Consider the following 17,968-nt stretch of genomic DNA (forward strand, 5'->3'; position numbering starts at 1 on the left):
ACATCAAAATTTAAGGAGAGTTGTTAACCTCTGTTTTTCATACCGGTTAGGTATATATGTCAGACAATCACAGTGTCAACATTCATTGACATGAGACTATTGACATGGTTGTGATGTCAACTTTGAACATGTCGACATGTTCATCATGTCGACATTGTCTATTTTGACAGTCAGCATGTCGACAATGATGTTGTATCAACATGGCTAGAATGTTGACATGCTGTTTTTGCATTCATTCTGTCCCTAATGTTAGTACTAACCCTAGGGGGTAAATTTACCAAGATTCGAGTTTGGTCAAGTTTTTTTATTTTGTAATCTAGATTTGCATCGTCAAATCTCGGGTGATTTTCCTGGTTTTAACTTGCAAATTTACTAAGAAGTGAGTTTAGCTGAAAGTGAGTTTTTGGATGGTGATGCAGATCGAGATATCTCCCCCGAGTTGCAAGTTTAGATAAGATTACTCACCCGAGACTGCAGTGTTTTCTCTCTGCAAAACTCTCCCGAGCTAGCAGCCTGCACATATCAGTGAGATATGTATAAGCTGCTTGTGTGTTAGACCTGTTAAAGAAGGGTCACATTTAAAAAAAAAAATTACGTAGGGCCCCCCCCCCAAAAGCATTACCAGCCCCGGACTGCTTAGCCAGTCCTGGTTCCAAAAATTACGGGGAAAAAAAAACAGTAGGGTTCCCCCGTTATTTAGGAACCAGCACCTGGCTGCAGGGCCAGTGCTGGTTTTAAATATAGGGGGAAAAAATTGTGAAGGGGTCCCCCTATATTTAAACCAGCACCGGTCCCAAACCGACCGGGGTGTAATGCCACAGCCAGGAGACTATTACCAGGTCTCCATGGCCAAAGAATTCTCACCCCAAGCAGTCAGGTCAAGCCGGGGATCTCATGGGACGTGGGGACCCCCCAAAAAAGGGGTCCACACTCTACCGAAACCCCAGCTTGGTCTATAGTCCGGGGCTCTTCCCCACACCCCTGGGCCGTGGGTACGGGGGTAATAAAGTTTAAAATAGTAGAAAACTATTGTATTTTACAGTGGACCTACAGGTGTCAGCATGCCTGACCTTTGGCACTTGTTTAACTACAAGTGCCAGCAGGCGGCCAGCACCCATACCCTCACTATAAAATAAATAGTTAATAAAACCACAGGACACACACACCGTATCCAGTATAACTTTATTACATACACCAAACAAACTCACACATACTTACCTGTGCCCAGCTGGTTAGTCCGCTTCTAAATGTAGATTCCACGAATGTACCTGGGAAAAAGATTCCATACTCACCTCAGTCCTGGTGCCACTCTCCATAGCATCCACATTCTTGGCAAAATAATAAAATGACTTACGCGAACCATACGAACAGGTGCAAGTATATATTGTCACATATACCTACACCTCACGAAATGACAGATGACCAGGATCATCTGTTAGTTCCCATGGTCCGCTAGCCAATCAGCGGCCGCTGGTTATGGCTTTTGGGGTGGGACCCTACGTAATTTTTTTAAATATAAACTCTATACATTAAGTACACATGCAAAAACATACACAAATCACACTGATCTGTGTATGTTTCTGGCAAACACGCAGCTCAGGAGTGTTTGAGTGTCTGCGAGTTTGCTCTAGTCTCACCCGAAATTGAAATCTGGAATTTTAGTAAGTTTGTAAAGTGCATCTTTTTCATGAAAAGTACTTCCAAGTATGCCCTATGGTGAGAAGATTCGAGTCTGCGATCTCCCCCGAGATTTACGAGTGAGATTAAAGAACTCTCTCCCAAACTCACTTTGAAAGATAACGGTAATGATATCAATATCGTTATCATTCAAATCGTCCTTTTAATCGCTATGTGTGTACACACCATAAGTCTCCTGGAGATGTCAACCTTTTAAATTTTGACAATCTGTCAATATCAACATTTTGCAGGTGTTGACATTAATGATGTCCACATTTTGCAATGTTGACATGATCAATGTCGACCTTCTGCTGTCAACATTGTGAATGTCAACCTCGTAATCAGCGACATTGTGATTGCATACCTTTCATACATTATAATGCCTAGGGAGTAGGAATGATTGATCACACTTGCAAACCGCTACATGCAGGTCTTTTGCCTATGCTACCAATAATTCTTAGTGCAGACAATCTTATCTGTTCATTGGGTCACATTGGAAGACTGGAATCATTTGAAGGGGTTGCAAAAAAAAAAAAAAAAACTTATGCCATACTTGAACAATGAAAAAGATGTCACCAATATAGTCCCTCGGTGCTAATGCAATTGGTTTCCTCCAAATTACCCAGCTCGTGGGTGTCAGTCAATGATATCACTCAAACAAAAGAGAAAAATATTTTCATAGCATAATACAGTAATCATAAATCTTATTTATATACATGTGCAAATGGTTCCCCTACCAGATGTAGTGGTCTACAATTTAAAGTAGACAGACGAGCATGTATATAAGAATTTTCTGTCCAGGTAAGGTTCCCTCTTTTATTCCTTCATTCCATACATATATCCGATACATAGAAAAGAATTGTTGAGAAGGGAAACCTCCATAGTGTAATACTGCATTTATTAACAATTGGACAAAACAATAACAAATAGAAAAAAAGGGAAAGGATGGTCTCTCACCAAATGTCTATGTCTACAAGTTGGAATAAGTAGACAAAACAAGCGAATATGGGAAGAAGCTGCCAGCGTCCCAGGTGTACTCCCAATGTCTCTGGTGAGGTTGCATATGTCCTTTCAGGTCAGTCTCTCCCAGCAAACGCGTTTCGATATGTTCAATGTGTATCTTTATCAAGGCATAGCAGGAGACTATCGGGAGTAGGTTTAAATACCCCCGTCTATAAACATAAAAGATAATCCTAATGCCAGACATAGATCTACTATCTGCTAAATATGATCCAAATCCCCGTCAGAATCCGGTCCATCTCAGGTCGTGTCGGCTTTTGCCTCTTCCCCGATATCCCGCTCCACAGGTGGTATGGCTTTTCTCATTAATTCCAAGTAGTGCGGCTCCTAACACTCGCGCACATCCGGCGCAACCGGAAGTGGCTAATGAGACACCCAGTGATGACGACTTCCTTAATCTGTAATGTTCATGTGTGTCAGCTTCCAACTTCCTGGAAATTACAGTGTGTTCGTCCATTCTGAAATGGATACCAATCCGGACTACACTTGTGGCGGCCATTTTGTTGTGGATTTTTACATATTCTCCATACTAAATGTATATAAATAATCAATGAAGTATCTAAAGTACAATAAGATTACATGTTAAAACCTTATATATAAAACCTTATAAAAGCTCTCATAAAAACCATTTAACTTCGAAGTCTTTATTAAGACCTGATGGAATAAGAGTTTTAAAATTATAATGCCATACTTATCTACATTGGAACAAAGTCCCCATGGGGACAGAATTGTGAGAAATTGCCTATTTCTGAGTAATAGCCAAAGAGGTGCTGCAGCAGCAAAGATAAAGAAGCCCATTTAACTATAGGAAAGAGTTATCGTCCATTACCTATTCACTACTGCACAGGTTCTCAAACTCGGTCCTCAGGACCCCGAACAGTGCATGTTTTGCAGGTGTCCTCACAGAATCACAAGTGAAATAATTAGTTCCACCTGTGGATCTTTTAAAATGTGTCAGTTAGTATTGACTACACCTGTGCACCTGCTGTGTGACTTGGAATATGTGACCTGTGTGGGGTCCTGAGGACCGAGTTTGAGAACCTCTGCACTACTGTATTGCTAACTACTGTGGTGAAAAAGCTATATTCCCTTTTGTGCTGCAATATGCTCTCATATGTATTGTGATTGTTATATTCATACATTGAATGACCCTAGATAGATGTGCTTCTACCCCGTTTAATAAATGCAGCTACTTGATTATGCTATTTACCAAGGCTGTCACATCATGTAATTTTACTGTGTGTATGGGGTTAGTCTCTGTGCTACATCCTTAGGTGGATAAAGCTCATGGAGTCATTGCCAAGGAAGAAGGAAGATCTACTGGAGCTGCCATTGCAGCTGTAAAGTATTATTATTATTATTACATTTTATTTATAGGGCGCCACAAGTGGTCCGCAGCGCCGTACATACAGTAAAGGGTACACAGAACATTACATTACAATACAGTAACCAACTTATAAACAGAGCACAAGTAACAATTAGCAACACAATTCTCCATTCACAATACAGCTGGGAAGGTGAGGGCTGTCATAGAAGTGCTAGAGAAGAAGGCTGTGAGACAGTGGGGAGGAGGACCCTGCTCCTAGGAGCTTACAATCTAGGGGAAAGGGGAGACAGACAGATGACGTGAGGCATGAGTATGTAGAGGGGGACCTGAGTGCAGGAAGTAAGCAAGGTAGTGATGGCTGAGGCAGGAGGGACAGAGACCTGGTAACATGGTTATGTGGTGGAAGGGTATGGTGGGTTTTCAGTGCACGTTTGAAGCTCTGCAGGGTCGGGGAGAGCCTGATCGAGCGAGGGAGCTCATTCCAGTGAAGGGCGGCTGCACGAGCAAAATCTTGGATACGTGCATGAGATGAAGTAACCAGGGTGGAGGAGAGGTAACAGTCATTGGCAGACCGAAGTGAGCGGGAGGGAGTATGTAAGGAAATGAGGTTTGAGATGTAGGGAGCAGTAGAGTTATAGAGGGCCTTGTATGTGAAGGTGAGGAGTTTGAAGAGGATTCTGTAGGGGAATGGGAGCCAGTGCAGGTTTTGGCAGAGGGGAGCAGCAGAAGTGGAACGGCGGGAGAGGAATATAAGTCTAGCTGCCGCATTGAGAACAGACTGGAGGGGAGCAAGATGGCAATGTGGAAGGCCAGTAAGGAGAAGGTTGCAGTAGTCAAGCCGAGAAATGATTAGTGAATGAATAATCAGTTTGGTAGCATTCTGGGAGAGGAAAGGCCTAATACGAGCGATGTTGCGTAGTTGGAGCCGACAGGATTGAGCCAGAGATTGAATGTGGGGTGTGAAGGAGAGGGTGGAGTCAAGGGTGACACCCAAGCAGCGAAGTTGGGGGACAGGATTGATGATTGTGTTGTCAACAGTGATAGCGAGATTGGTTGGAGTGGAGACTCTATTAGGGTGAAAGATGATGAGTTTGGTTTTGTCCATGTTGAGCATCAGAGAGCGCTCGGACATCCAGGAAGAGATGGCGGAGAGGCAACTGGTTACCTGAGAGAGGACAGAAGGGGAGAGTTCAGGAGAGGAGAGGTATAGTTGTGTGTCATCGGTATAGAGGTGGTATTGGAGGCCAAAGGAGCTGATGATTTCTCCTAGTTTAGAAGTGTACAGGGAGATGAGCAGTGGGCCCAGGACAGAACCTTGTGGGACACCAACGGGAAGGGTGGAAGGGGGGGAGGTGGAGCTGGAGGAAGACAAAGAGAAGGAGCGGTTGGTGAGGTAAGAAGTGAACCTGGCATGGATGGTGTTAGAGATCCCAAAGGTCTGAAGGGTGCGAAGGAGGAGAGTATGGTCCACGGTGTCAAAGGCTGCAGAGAGGTCCAGGAGGATGAGCAGAGAGAAGTGGCCCCTGGATTTGGCTGCAAGCAGGTCATTGGTGACTTTGGCCAGGGCAGTTTCAGTGGAGTGACGTTGGCAAAAGCCAGATTGGAGAGGATCAAGGATGGAGTTGTCAGAGAGATAGCTGGTGATGCGGCTATAGACAAGCCTCTCAAGTATTTTGTAGGCAAAAGGGAGAAGAGAAATAGGGCGGTAATTGGCAGGTGAGGACGGGTCGATGTTGGGTTTTTTAAGAATAGGTGTGACAAGAGCATGTTTGAACGATGAGGGAAAGATGCCGGTGGAGAGAGATAAGTTGAAAAGGTGAGCAAAGTGGGAGCAGGCAGTGGAGGAGAGGGAGCGTAGAAGGCGAGAAGGGAGGGGGGCAGGTGGAAGGGGGAGAGGACAAGATGAGGGAGTGGACCTCATCACCCGTGGTGGGGCTGAAGGAGCACAAGATGGGGTGGCCGGGAGGTGCGGATGGTGGGGGAGGTGGTTTTGCAGCAGGGAGATTGGGGGATATACTGTGACGAATTGCCTCAATTTTGGAAGAGAAGAAGGAGACAAAGTCAAATGCAGTGAAGGAGGATGGAAGGGGTGGAGGTGGGGGGCAGAGGAGGGTGTTGAAAGTACCAAAGAGGCGGCGGGGATTGGAGGACTTAGAGAAGATGAGCGACTGGAAGAAGGATTGCTTGGCGAGGGAGAGGGCCGAGCTGTAGGAAGAGAGGACAAACTTGAAGTGAAGGAATTCCGCCAGAGAGCGAAATTTCCTCCAGAGGCGCTCGGCTGTGCGCGAGCATTTTGGAGAAACCGGGTCAGTTTGGAGTGCCAGGGCTGGGGTTTGGACTGATGGATGGGGACAGAGGAGGAGGGGGCAACAGAGTCAAGTGCAGAAATGAGGGTGATGTTGTAGAAGGAGGCTGCCTGGTTAGGGCAGGCCATGGTTGATAGAGGAGAAAGGAAAGTATCAAGTGAGGAAGACAGGACAGCAGGGTCGAGAGACTCAAGATTGCGTCTGGTGATGGTGGCTTTGGGTGAGGGGAGGAGTGGAGGACTTAAGAGAGTGAAGGAGAGTAGATGGTGGTCAGAGAGGGGGAAGGGAGAGTTAGAGAAGTCAGAGAGAGCACACAGATGGGTGAAGACGAGGTCAAGGGAGTGGCCGAGGCAGTGGGTAGCAGTGGAGGTCCATTGAGAAAGTCCAAAGGAGGAGGAGAGGGCAAGAAGATTGGTGGATGCAGGATTTGTGATGTCAATAGGGATGTTAAAGTCACCAAGGATTATAGAGGGGAGGTCAGCAGAGAGGAAGTGGGGAATCCAGGCGGCAAAGTTGTCAAGGAATTGGGTGGAGGAGCCTGGGGGACGGTAGATGACTGCAACACGGAGATGAATGGGGTAGAAGAGACGGATAGAGTGGACCTCAAAGGTGGAGAAAGAAAGGGAGGGCTCAGGTGGGATAATGCGAAAGGTACAGTTGGGGGATAAGAGGATGCCAACTCCGCCACCTTGGCGGTTGTCAGGTCTGACAGAGTGAGTGAAGGAGAGGCCCCCATAGGAGAGCGCAGCAGGGGAGGCAGTGTCATAGGAGGAGAGCCAGGTTTCAGTGATAGCGAGAAGATTTAAAGAGTGGGAAATAAAGAGGTCGTGGATAGCGGGCAGTTTATTGCAGACAGATCTGGTATTCCAGAGGGCACAGGAAAATGGGAGGGAGGGGACGGGGGATATGTGGATAAGATTGTCTGGGTTGTGTGTGAAGGGGTGAGGGCTAGATCTAAGGGGAAGGTGTAAGCCGGTGGAGATGGTTGGTATGGGGCAGGGGCGAGGAGGCATGGTGGCTGACACAGGGTTGAGGGAGAGCAAAGGATGACAGGTAAGCAAATAGGAGGTACTGTAGGCAGGGAAGCACAGCAGGGGATGCAGGTATTAGAGGGGAGGTAGTCAATTAGGCAGTGTATTATGGCAGTGAGGTAGTGGCAGAGAGTAGGTAAGTAGTGTAGGAGAAATAAAAGTCAAATGGAGAATAGTAAATAATACACTGGTAAGAGGTACATTTAGACAGGGCAATCATGTGTATATAAGGCAAATGACATTGTTTGGGATGTGCATTCAGATGTGTTTCAGAAACAGAAATTACAATGCTGGAAGCTGCAGCTAAGGAGAAAAGTTTTGCAGTGTCCAAACCAGGGAGGTCAGTGTAAAGAGTGCAGGTTATGCAGACTGCAGGAGGTAGTTTGATGTTTATGTTGACTCACTGAATAGCTTGAGTGTAGTCCTTCCGTGTTATTGCTCGCTTGTAGTTTGGTTTCCTTTGGTTTAACGCTGGTATAATGCTAATTTTGATTTTAAATGCTCAGTACACTTAAGATCTAAACACTTCAGCATCTAAACACCTAGCAGCCTAAACGGGCTAGCAGCCTACACTGACCTGAATATATAAATCTACAAACATGTGCATCCTGATTTACCCCCACCCCCTAGCAAACAGCCCTCCACCCTCAGCAGAAGGTGCTAATTAAATCTGTGCATGGTGAGGTCAGTATATCACTCTAATTCCATGTAATTTAAAAAAAAACATACTACAATTTTAAAACAACTTACAGCAACTAGTATTACCGATGCAATGTGATTGCTGATATGCTATAAAACATAGATCAGCTGCATCTGAAGGAAGTAGTCAGTGGTCAATTTACCTGTGGGATGAAAGATGGGAGAGTCACTTCTCAGCTAACAAGAACGCTGGTATAACGCTAATTTTGATTTTAAATGCTCAGTACACTTAAGATCTAAACACTTCAGCATAATGGTTCTGTGCCCACTATAGCACCTGGGGTAGCACATACACATTCATTTTTTTTAAATGTCAAATCCATTAGATACGTTTAACTTGTGTTTAAAAAACGTAGAATGCAAAATGCATGGTGCAAGTGCTACTGTACATGCACTGCAGCCTAAGGTCCTCCATAACTCACAATTGACTTTTATGGAAGCTTTTCTAGAGAGTTCTATGGTTAGGGCCATTGCTGAGTTAATCATCGATGGTCAATAGTTTTTAGCCATTGTGAGTAACCATTCATGGTTGAACCGTGTTGTACCCCAGACCCTGGGAGTTCCAATTATGCTAAAATGACTGTGTATGTCTTAAATACTTATGTATGACCACATATGTACCAAATTGTACATTTCTTTGTATTTGATATTTAATGCCATTGACTGCACTTCCCTCTTAAAGAGTATGATGGTTTCACCCAGCTAGCACAGACTGATTTAGACTCCTGAGGCATGGGACAAGGACTCTCCCACTGGACTTTAGAGGGGAGCCCTGCATGCCCTTGAGTGACCAGTAAAAGTAGCCTGGCAGAAGTTTTATAAGGAGCGGGGACAGAGTGCAGTGAGGTGAGTGGACCTGCACTGCAGAGGACACCTAGGTGTGTATGTCCACCCCCCTGGCTGTCAGTGAGAGGGACAGTAGTGTGGTGACACTGGACCACAAGTGGCTGTGTAAAGGAAGCCATATATGATTGGCAGCAGCTGGAGGTGGACCCAGGTGGAGCTGCAGGTCTCCCCTCTGTGCCTGTCAGTAAAAGAGACAGGGCAAGGTGGCACTTCTGTTTGGCAGAAGAGACCGCCTTAAACTCTCCCTCCCAACTGTTCAGTCAGCAAGGCAGAACCCAGCTGGCAGTGGGCGGCTGCCTGAGCAACAGACCATTCCCAGTGGGCCGCAGAGTTGGACACAGGTCACTGAGAAGTGTGAACGGAGAGAGGGCAGTGATACTAGCAGCAACGAACATCTCCTGCAGGACATCCAGAGCATGCACGGGAGGTCTGTAGCACAATACTTATCGAGCCCTGCATCACAGTTACCTTCTAACGGCAACCCTAAGCGCACACACCTTTCACAGGATAGAGAACAGTATAGTTATCAACTATAGGTATTTATGCTGTTTACAGCGCTTGCTAACCAGTGAATGTATGTGTACAGTGCATAACTAGTGACCAAATAAGTTGCTCTCGGCTGTCACCCTCGCTTCTGTAGCCTACACTAGATGGATAGCTGTATAAATGTACTACAGACAGGAACTTTCTATTACGAAACTTGTAAGTTCTAATAAGGCGCAGGTCCCTACAGACTCCACAGGATTGCTAGTGAGAGAGGGAGACCCTATCCTCTGTAAGTGATTACAAAATCTCCTTTTACTGTTCCAAAAGACACTTACATGTTAGTTCCTCAAGTAGTCTTTTACCTCCCAGATGGATATAGCAAATTTAATGGAACAGCTTTCTCAATGTAAAAACAACCCAGGCCACAGAAAGTGCACTAACTGTAAAGTACCAGCTGGACATTATTGCTGACTGTAATTTGCATGCATGCAACATATAAGCAGGTAGACTGGAATTTATTGTAAACTGCGTTATAATTTACTGATGGTATGGTGCCATTCTTATTGTGCTAGTTTCACGTACACAACTATTTAGTATACAGCATATAGGAGTACTTTGTTTACTGCTCTATGAGATCACTTAATTTGACATCTACATTAAGATAACAGTATTTCTTATGAAAAGGTAATGTATTGGTGTCAATAGTCCCATTGGAGGTGTTCAACTCCGTTAAATGTTCCAGAGAAGTAAAATATTCTTTTCGTTTTGTGAATTATTATCGAATATCTAAATGGCAACAATGTAAATTGATGTGAGGTTGTTAACCTTTACTTGATTCTTCCGCACTTCTTGAAAACTCATTCACTGCAATAAATTGAAACACTTGCTCGAAACAAAAGTAGTGACTTTCTTTACAGGTATTACCTTCCTTACCACTCTGACCTACCAAGAGAAATTAGGATCAAAGATGTGGATTTCCCCTGACTTGGTAAGAATAAAAGACACATCATCACACTTTTCCAGCACCTGTCAGGGTATTACAACCGTAGATGGTCCCCGATTGTGCATGCGCAGACAGCGGGTGACATCTGACAGACCCCAGTCGATAGTAAAACTATTTACCAATGGTGTCAGACCATTGATAGTTATTAACATTTGATGGTTGATGGCTAACCCTACTATTGTAGATCTATGGGTGGCCTGCAATCACTGCTATATTACTGTATATAATTAACGTAGTCTTTTCAGATAACTTAATTGTTATTTCCATGTGAAAGGAAAGAAGTAGGGATGTGCATTGATTCTAGATACTTTGAAATTATTGATGCCCTTTACGATGAGCTGTCCCCCCACACCCCAAACCCCACACACAGCCAATGCAGTTTGCAGGATATATCATATGAATAGATTCTGGAGTCAAAATATATCATTCATCGGTATCCCATGAAAAAAAGAGGAGGCAACTGCAGTTACTGACTGTCAGCAGCAAGACAGAGAAGTCAAAGTAGCATTTGCCTTTTACAGCAATTATTTTCCACAAACAATTGGTGTTGAAAATATGTGTGTACAGGTTTGTAGGTGTAGCAGAGTTCCAGTATATACCAGTGGATGCCCTGAGACAACAAACAGCCAATTGCTTGACCAGTGGTGTGGTTTTATTGGTGTTATATGAGATACAGCCGTACTCACTTTTACGCAATGGTTTGATGGTGCGGAGCTTGAGTGGAGCAGGGTGCTATACAACTCACCAGCCAGTGAGTGCATCTGGTAGCAGTACATGGATGCTGGAAGGCGTTGTGGGTGGTGGTAATACCGGGGTCTCTCTGGAGCTAAGTGGGAAAATACTGTCTCCCACTGTGACACAAAACAGGGACAAGATAGAGCTGCACAGAGATAAAGTACTAACCAATCAGCTCCTAACTATCACTTTACAGGCTGTTTGAAAAATGACAGGAGCTGCTTGGTTTGTACTTTATCTCTATCCACTTAATGTCCCTCCAAGGCTTAGTACATAGGAGCTCATTCAGACCCACTTGCTAGATGTGTTTGCTCGCAGCCTGCGTATGCAAATCCAGCACATGCCCAGCAAGGCAGGCGATCGCACAGCAAGGCATTAGCACGCCCACTAAGTCTTGGTGTGCGATCACTTAGTGTATGCAGATGCCCACCAGCCATTCATAAGATGCCCACCTACGCACGTCATCTCCTGGAAGAGCATTAAACCACTGGTACATCGAGCACCATAGGATGCGATCGCATCGCTTGAGGTTGACTATACCCTGACGCAAGCACTGCCATCACTTCAGTGTGAAATCCCACCAAGTGACGTGTACTCCTGCCTGCATTCGTACCTCCACTCCCATGTTACTAGTGGCCTGCCCCTGTTACCATCCACAAACGGCATATCCTGTCACTCATTCAGATGGGCTGTCTATGCTGGGCGGGTGAACGCTTTCTGATCTTTCGCAGTGGTTCGCGCACACGCATTGCGATGCATACGCATGCACAGATTGCAAATATCGGCCAAATACGAGCGTTCACATCTTAGCGAGAGGGTCTGAATCAGCTCCATAGACCCATAAGTCCGATGCCATCTGGAGGAAAAAAATGGAGTGTGCGCAATAGCATCCTCCGCTTTCAACAAATGGCTTCCTCAGCCAGCCTTCACGTCTAAGTCTAATGTCAATCTCTGAAGGGAAAGCTTAGTGTTTATATTTGTACTTTATATGTCATAGAGAGACTGATTAACTGATTAAGGCCCTCATTCAGAGCCGTACGCTCTGAGCAGAGCGCACGCTCTGAATGAGGGCCGGGCTCCATTTTCATGGAGCGTCCTCCTGGACGCTCGTATAGCTGTGGGTCACCACCCACAGGCTATACGAGCGTGCTTTGTGATGGCCGCGATGGTCGAGACCATCGCGACCATCGAATTTGCGAGCCGGAGCCTGCGGTTGAGGTTTTCAACCGCAAGCTCCGGAGTGATTTTGGCTCTATCAGAGCCAAAATCACTCCCACTGACATCACTAGTGATGTCAGTGGGCCGGCTTCTGACGGGAGGCGTTCCCGTGGGAACGCCCCCGTCAGGGAGGCACGCCCCCGGCACGCCCACCAAAGGGGGCGTGCTGTCAATCAACATTGACAGCACGCCCCCTTTGATCGGACACAACGAGCGAAGGACTTTCCTTCGCTCGTCGCGTCTGGCGCATGCGCACGACGGAGCTCCCTCCGTCGTGCGCATGCTCAGTGCATAACATCGACCCACTTGCGAGCGGACAGCCGCTCGCGAGTGGGTCTGAATCAGGCCCTAAGACTTATACCTATGTGGCAAATGCTGGAATTAAAGTGGAAATGGATCTGGAAACCAAATGTGCAGGCTGGGCAGCCAGTTGAGCTGATAATAACAACAACAAAAAATAGTTCCAGTACAACTTTAGACACACAAGAGGAGATACAGGTAGGCAGTGATGGGGGCGGGGCCAGACTATCTGTATCATTAAGCCCCACCCTTATGGCAAAATTCCACGAATCACACATATTTAAATAGGGGATGGGGCCAAATAATGCGATGATCATAGAATTGCATCATTGGGCTCCGCCCCCTGCTCATGGACTGCCAATTCCTGGGTTAGATTCAACACAAGTGGGCAGGATGCAGGAGAAGTGCCTAGTCTTCCGGGGGTGTGGGATGCTACCCGAAGCATCGGGACCCTCCAGCAGGTTCCAGGAAAGAATGCAAGTATGACTTCAGGGAGAAACAAAACTGCAACTAGTGCTCACTTGATTTATCCCAGCTGAGGGTCTTGAGCCAGACAGCCCCCTTCACCTCTTTTCTCCCCACCACCCCACCACCCATCTCTCCTTCCCTTCACTGGCTTTTGATCGCGCATGTGCAAAATATTAATAACAGCATTTTAGTTATTCAATTCTTAAATTCTGATCCCATATTGATTTGGAATATTGAAACGGGGCTGCCGATTGGCCAACCCTAGAAAGATTTCATTTTAATTTTTAATGAGGCAGTCAATAAATATGTGGGTATATTTCATTACATTTTATTTTTGTATTTATTAAAAACACTGTCATTGATACTCCTCTGGCATGCCCATTTACTACTAACACTCAATCTCCATCTTTGGCAGGGCCGGTTATACGCATACGCATGGTATGCAGCTGAGTAGGTCGCCACATAGTGGAGGGCACCTCAGCTGCGACCATGCGGGCCGCGGGCAGACTGTGTCTCTGTGCCACAGCTGCACTGCGTGTGTAGTGCTGACCGGACAGAGTTTGGTCAGCCCTAAACAGTGACAAACACACTACCGTCGGCACCGGCAGCTGTGTGTTTGTTTTAATTAGCAGCCAATGAGAGTCTGTCAGACTCTCATTGGCTGCTGCGCCCACTGTCGGAGCAGGGCTCACTCAGGAGCTCCATCTTCCGGCTCCCGCAGTGGAGCCGCAGTGCCCCTTATATAGTGCCCCCAGGGGTCATGACCATAATGCAGAGTGCCCTGGCCCGGGAGGACAGATGGAGGAGCGGATGGTGGCAGCGGGAGCAGGAGCTGGATTCAAGTAAGTGTTGTTTTTTTTTTATTACATGTGTGTCTACTGGGGGGGCACTACAAGGAGGGACTACTACTAGGGGCACTACAAGGGGGGCTACTACTGGGAGCACTGCATAGGGGGGAACTTCTACTAGGGGCACAACAAGGGGGGGACTACTACAAGGGAGGACTACTACTAGGGGCACTAAAAGGGGGGGCTACTACTGGGAGCATTGCATAGGGGGGGAACTTCTACTAGGGGCACAACAAGGGGGGGACTACTACAAGAGAGGACTACTACTAAGGGCACTATAAGGGGCAGACTACCACTGGGGGTACTGCATCGGGGGACCACTACTGGGGGGCACTATATAAAGGGCAATACTGGGTGTACTGCATAGGGAGGGAACTACAACTAGGGCCACTGTTTAAAGGGCACTGCATAAGGGGTACCACTATTGGGGGCACTGCATGGGTGAACTACTACTGGAGGCACTATATAAGGGCCACAGCATAGGGGGTACCACTACTGGGGGCACTGCATAGAGGGGGAGTACTACTGGGGGCACTATATAATGGGCTTACTACTGGGGGCACTGAACAGGGGACCACTACTGGGGGACTATATAAGGGGCACTGCATAGGGGGAACCACTACTGGGGGCACTGCATAGGGGGTACTACTACTGGGGGCACATATAAGGGGCTTACTACTGGGGGCACAAGGGACACTGCACAGGGGGGACCACTACTGGGGGAACTGTAAAAGGGGCACTGCTTGGGGGGATCACTACTTGGGGCACTACTGGAGTCCTGCATAAGGGGGGCCTCTCCTGGGGCACAAGGGGCATGGCATAGAGGGGACCACTAGAGGGGGCACTGTATAGGGGGGACTACTACTGGGGGCACTATATAAGGGGCACTACTAGGGGACTGCATAAGGGGGACCACTCCTGGGGCACAAGGGGTACTGCACAGGGGGGACAACTACTGGGGGCACTGTTTAAGGGGCACTGCATAGGGGGGATCACTACTGGGGGCCTACATAAGGGTGACCACTACTGGGGGCAATGTATAAGGGGCACTACTTGGGGCCTGCATAAGAGGGAACACTACTGGGGGGCATTGCATATTGGAGGTACTGTATAAGGGGCACTACTGGGGGGACTGCATTAAGGTGCATATGGAATGGAAGGACTGTTCCCAGAGTGACGAGAAAGGTGTGTGTGTCATGGTTATGGATATTTTCCACGAGACCACGGCCCCTTAATTTGTTTGGGCATGCGCAACAATATGCTTGGGGCCGCCAAAACATATACTCGCTTACCAAAAAATTTGGGCTAGGGCCGGCCCTGATCTTTGGGCCTGATTCAGAGGTGGTTGGTAATGCAGCCGTGCTCGCAGCCGCTTTCACAATAACGGTTGCGGGAATATGCAAATGCTATTCTCAGCCTTCCCTTTGTGCTCCACTGTGCAACTTTTTTGAATGACAGCGCCCTAGAGTATCAGCATTGTTTTCACGGCACCCCTAAGCCAAAAGTTTGTTATTGAGAAATTTAATAACAATGTAGTAAAGTGAAGTAAATTGTTCTGACCTGTCATCCTTAGGGTCAGTTATGTGGTGATGGACAGGTTTGCGCTTCTGTTTGTCTACATATTTACATTACATTGACCATAAAGAATTTTATTTTATTTGCTGCTGGACCTCCAACCTGAGGCACCCCTGCAAGTGTCTCGAGGCACCCCAGGGTGCCATGGTGCACAGTTTGGGAACCACTGCCGTATGCAATTGCGAACAGCATAGGACACTTGGCTTCACAGTAGTAAAACATTGTTCAACTTCATAAACATTGGCTCTGCGCCTTTTCTGAATAATTACACACATCTGATGCAGATTTCTGTACCGCACATGGGTATGTAAGGCACATATAAGTATGATTTCCTACGACAGAATATGTATGCGCATGTTTGAAGTGGAAAGTGCATGAAGCTGTAAATGAGGCCCTTACAAGCATCAACTACTGATTTCTTATATCAGGTGCTGATTTCAATAAAACATAGGAGCTGACCCTGAATTGGGAGCAAAGCCAAAAAAAAAATAAAATGTATATTTTGCACCATGGTTAAACCATGTTTCACTGCAGGGATACAGGGATGGGCTGGGCCAGGGGGCAGGTTGGCAGATGCCCCATGGGCCGGTCCCATTTTCCCAGTTTTTTTCTGTGATTTGTCATTTACTGGTATGGTATGGCATTTTGCCTCTTTCAATAATTCATCCTTTCCATCAATCAGCACCTTTTGTGTTATGTAGATTTTAAACACACAAACCATGGCATGATAACCTATATGTATAAAATGTCACAAAGACAACACAAGATATTTATTGATTTTATCTGCGGTCACAGCTAGGTCAGGCATTTGGTCGGTAAAAATGGGACTCGGCCCCAATTATTTAATAGGGAAAAAACAAACCCATATTTACAAAGGGCCTGATTTAGAGGTGGACGCTATTGTAATTTGCACGCAGACTGAGCGATTGTTTGCCATTGCGCATGCATATGCATCGCAGTGCGCCTGCGCGAAGGCAGCTGTGCAATTCCGCAGCGATCGCCGTGCGAGTCCTCAGACTACGGAGGCCAATTGAAGATTGATTAACAGGAAGTGACCACTTTGGGGTGTTGACAGGGGGTGGTTAAGGAAATGCAGGCGTGCCGTTTCATGGGCGTTCATAAATTAGCAACTGCAAGTGCATATGCAGTCCTGCGTGGCAGAAGAGCTTTCTAGGCTGCGCGAGGGCAGCCCTGCCTCAAGGGAAAAATGGCTACAGATGTACTTCAATGTTTCCGATATTTATGCGTGTTTGCGATAGCTCATGCAAGTACAAAGGCAGCAGTGGGCGTCTGTATGCCAGGGTTATCTTTGCTAACATTAGCATAGAAACGACCTTTGAAATTGATATGAACCTCATGAGGTCTGCTTAGTGTAAAAACAACCAAAACTATTATTATGGTTGGCATTGCTATCTTTACGCATTGAAGGCTTGTCTTGAATGTTGAACAGAGTGCTAGCTGTGTGGAGTTAGGGTCTCATTCAGACCCGCTCGCAAGCGCTTGAGCGCTTGCAAGCGGGTCGATGTTGGGCTCTGCGCACGCACAGCGGCCACACTGCGCGTGCGCAAGCCCCGGTGCGAGATAGAAATTCTCTCGTTCCGGGGCTCACTACAAAAGGGGCGGCTGTCGATGGTGATCGACAGCAAGCCCTGTTTTGTAGGCGTGGCGGGTGGGGTGGCTTCACAAACGGAGGCGTCCCCAAACGAACACCTGCCGTTTGTGGGTGGCCCCACTGACATCACCTGTGATGTCAGTGGGAGAGCTTCCGGCTCTATTAGAGCAGGAAGCTCTCTGGGGCTTGCGGCAGATAAGATCCTACCACAAGGGTCTCGTCGCAAGCCCCAATGGTAGCGATGGTCTTGACCATTGCGACCATCAACCTGGCCACTCGCTAAAGCTGTGGGTGGTCACCCACAGCCTAGCGAGCAGCCAGGAGGCCGGCTCTAAACATGGAAGCGGCCGCCCTCATTCAGAGCGAGCGCTCGCATTTTGCGAGCGACTCTGAATGAGGTCCTTAGTGTTTCTCCATGTTCAGTCTGGTTTCCTCCTATGCTCCAAAGACATACCGCTAGGTTAATCAGCCCTGATGTTTGTGCATGTTTCTATGCCTATAGTAAGTGCAGGGGCGGTTCTAGACATTGTGGAGCTCAGGGCGAAAGTTCACAGTTACGCCCCCACCCCCCCAACAAAAAATAACTTTTTTAGATGGCGTTCCTCTGCGCACGCTGAAAGTGCACGTGCTTCCAGAAAGGGTGTGTGCCCTTGCGGAACACCCCCAATTCATCACACTGTGGGGCGTGCCCAGCACTTATGAAGGAGCTGGGCTTCCCCCAAGCTCTCCTCTCGTGGCGAATAATTGCCATGTGCAGTAATGCGCCTTACACAGTAATGCCCTTTATAAACACATTATGCCACATGCAGTAATGCCC

Source organism: Taudactylus pleione, unplaced genomic scaffold, assembly GCF_031769625.1.
Source record: "Taudactylus pleione unplaced genomic scaffold, aTauple2 ptg000330l, whole genome shotgun sequence".
Classification (NCBI taxonomy): Eukaryota; Metazoa; Chordata; class Amphibia; order Anura; family Myobatrachidae; genus Taudactylus; species Taudactylus pleione.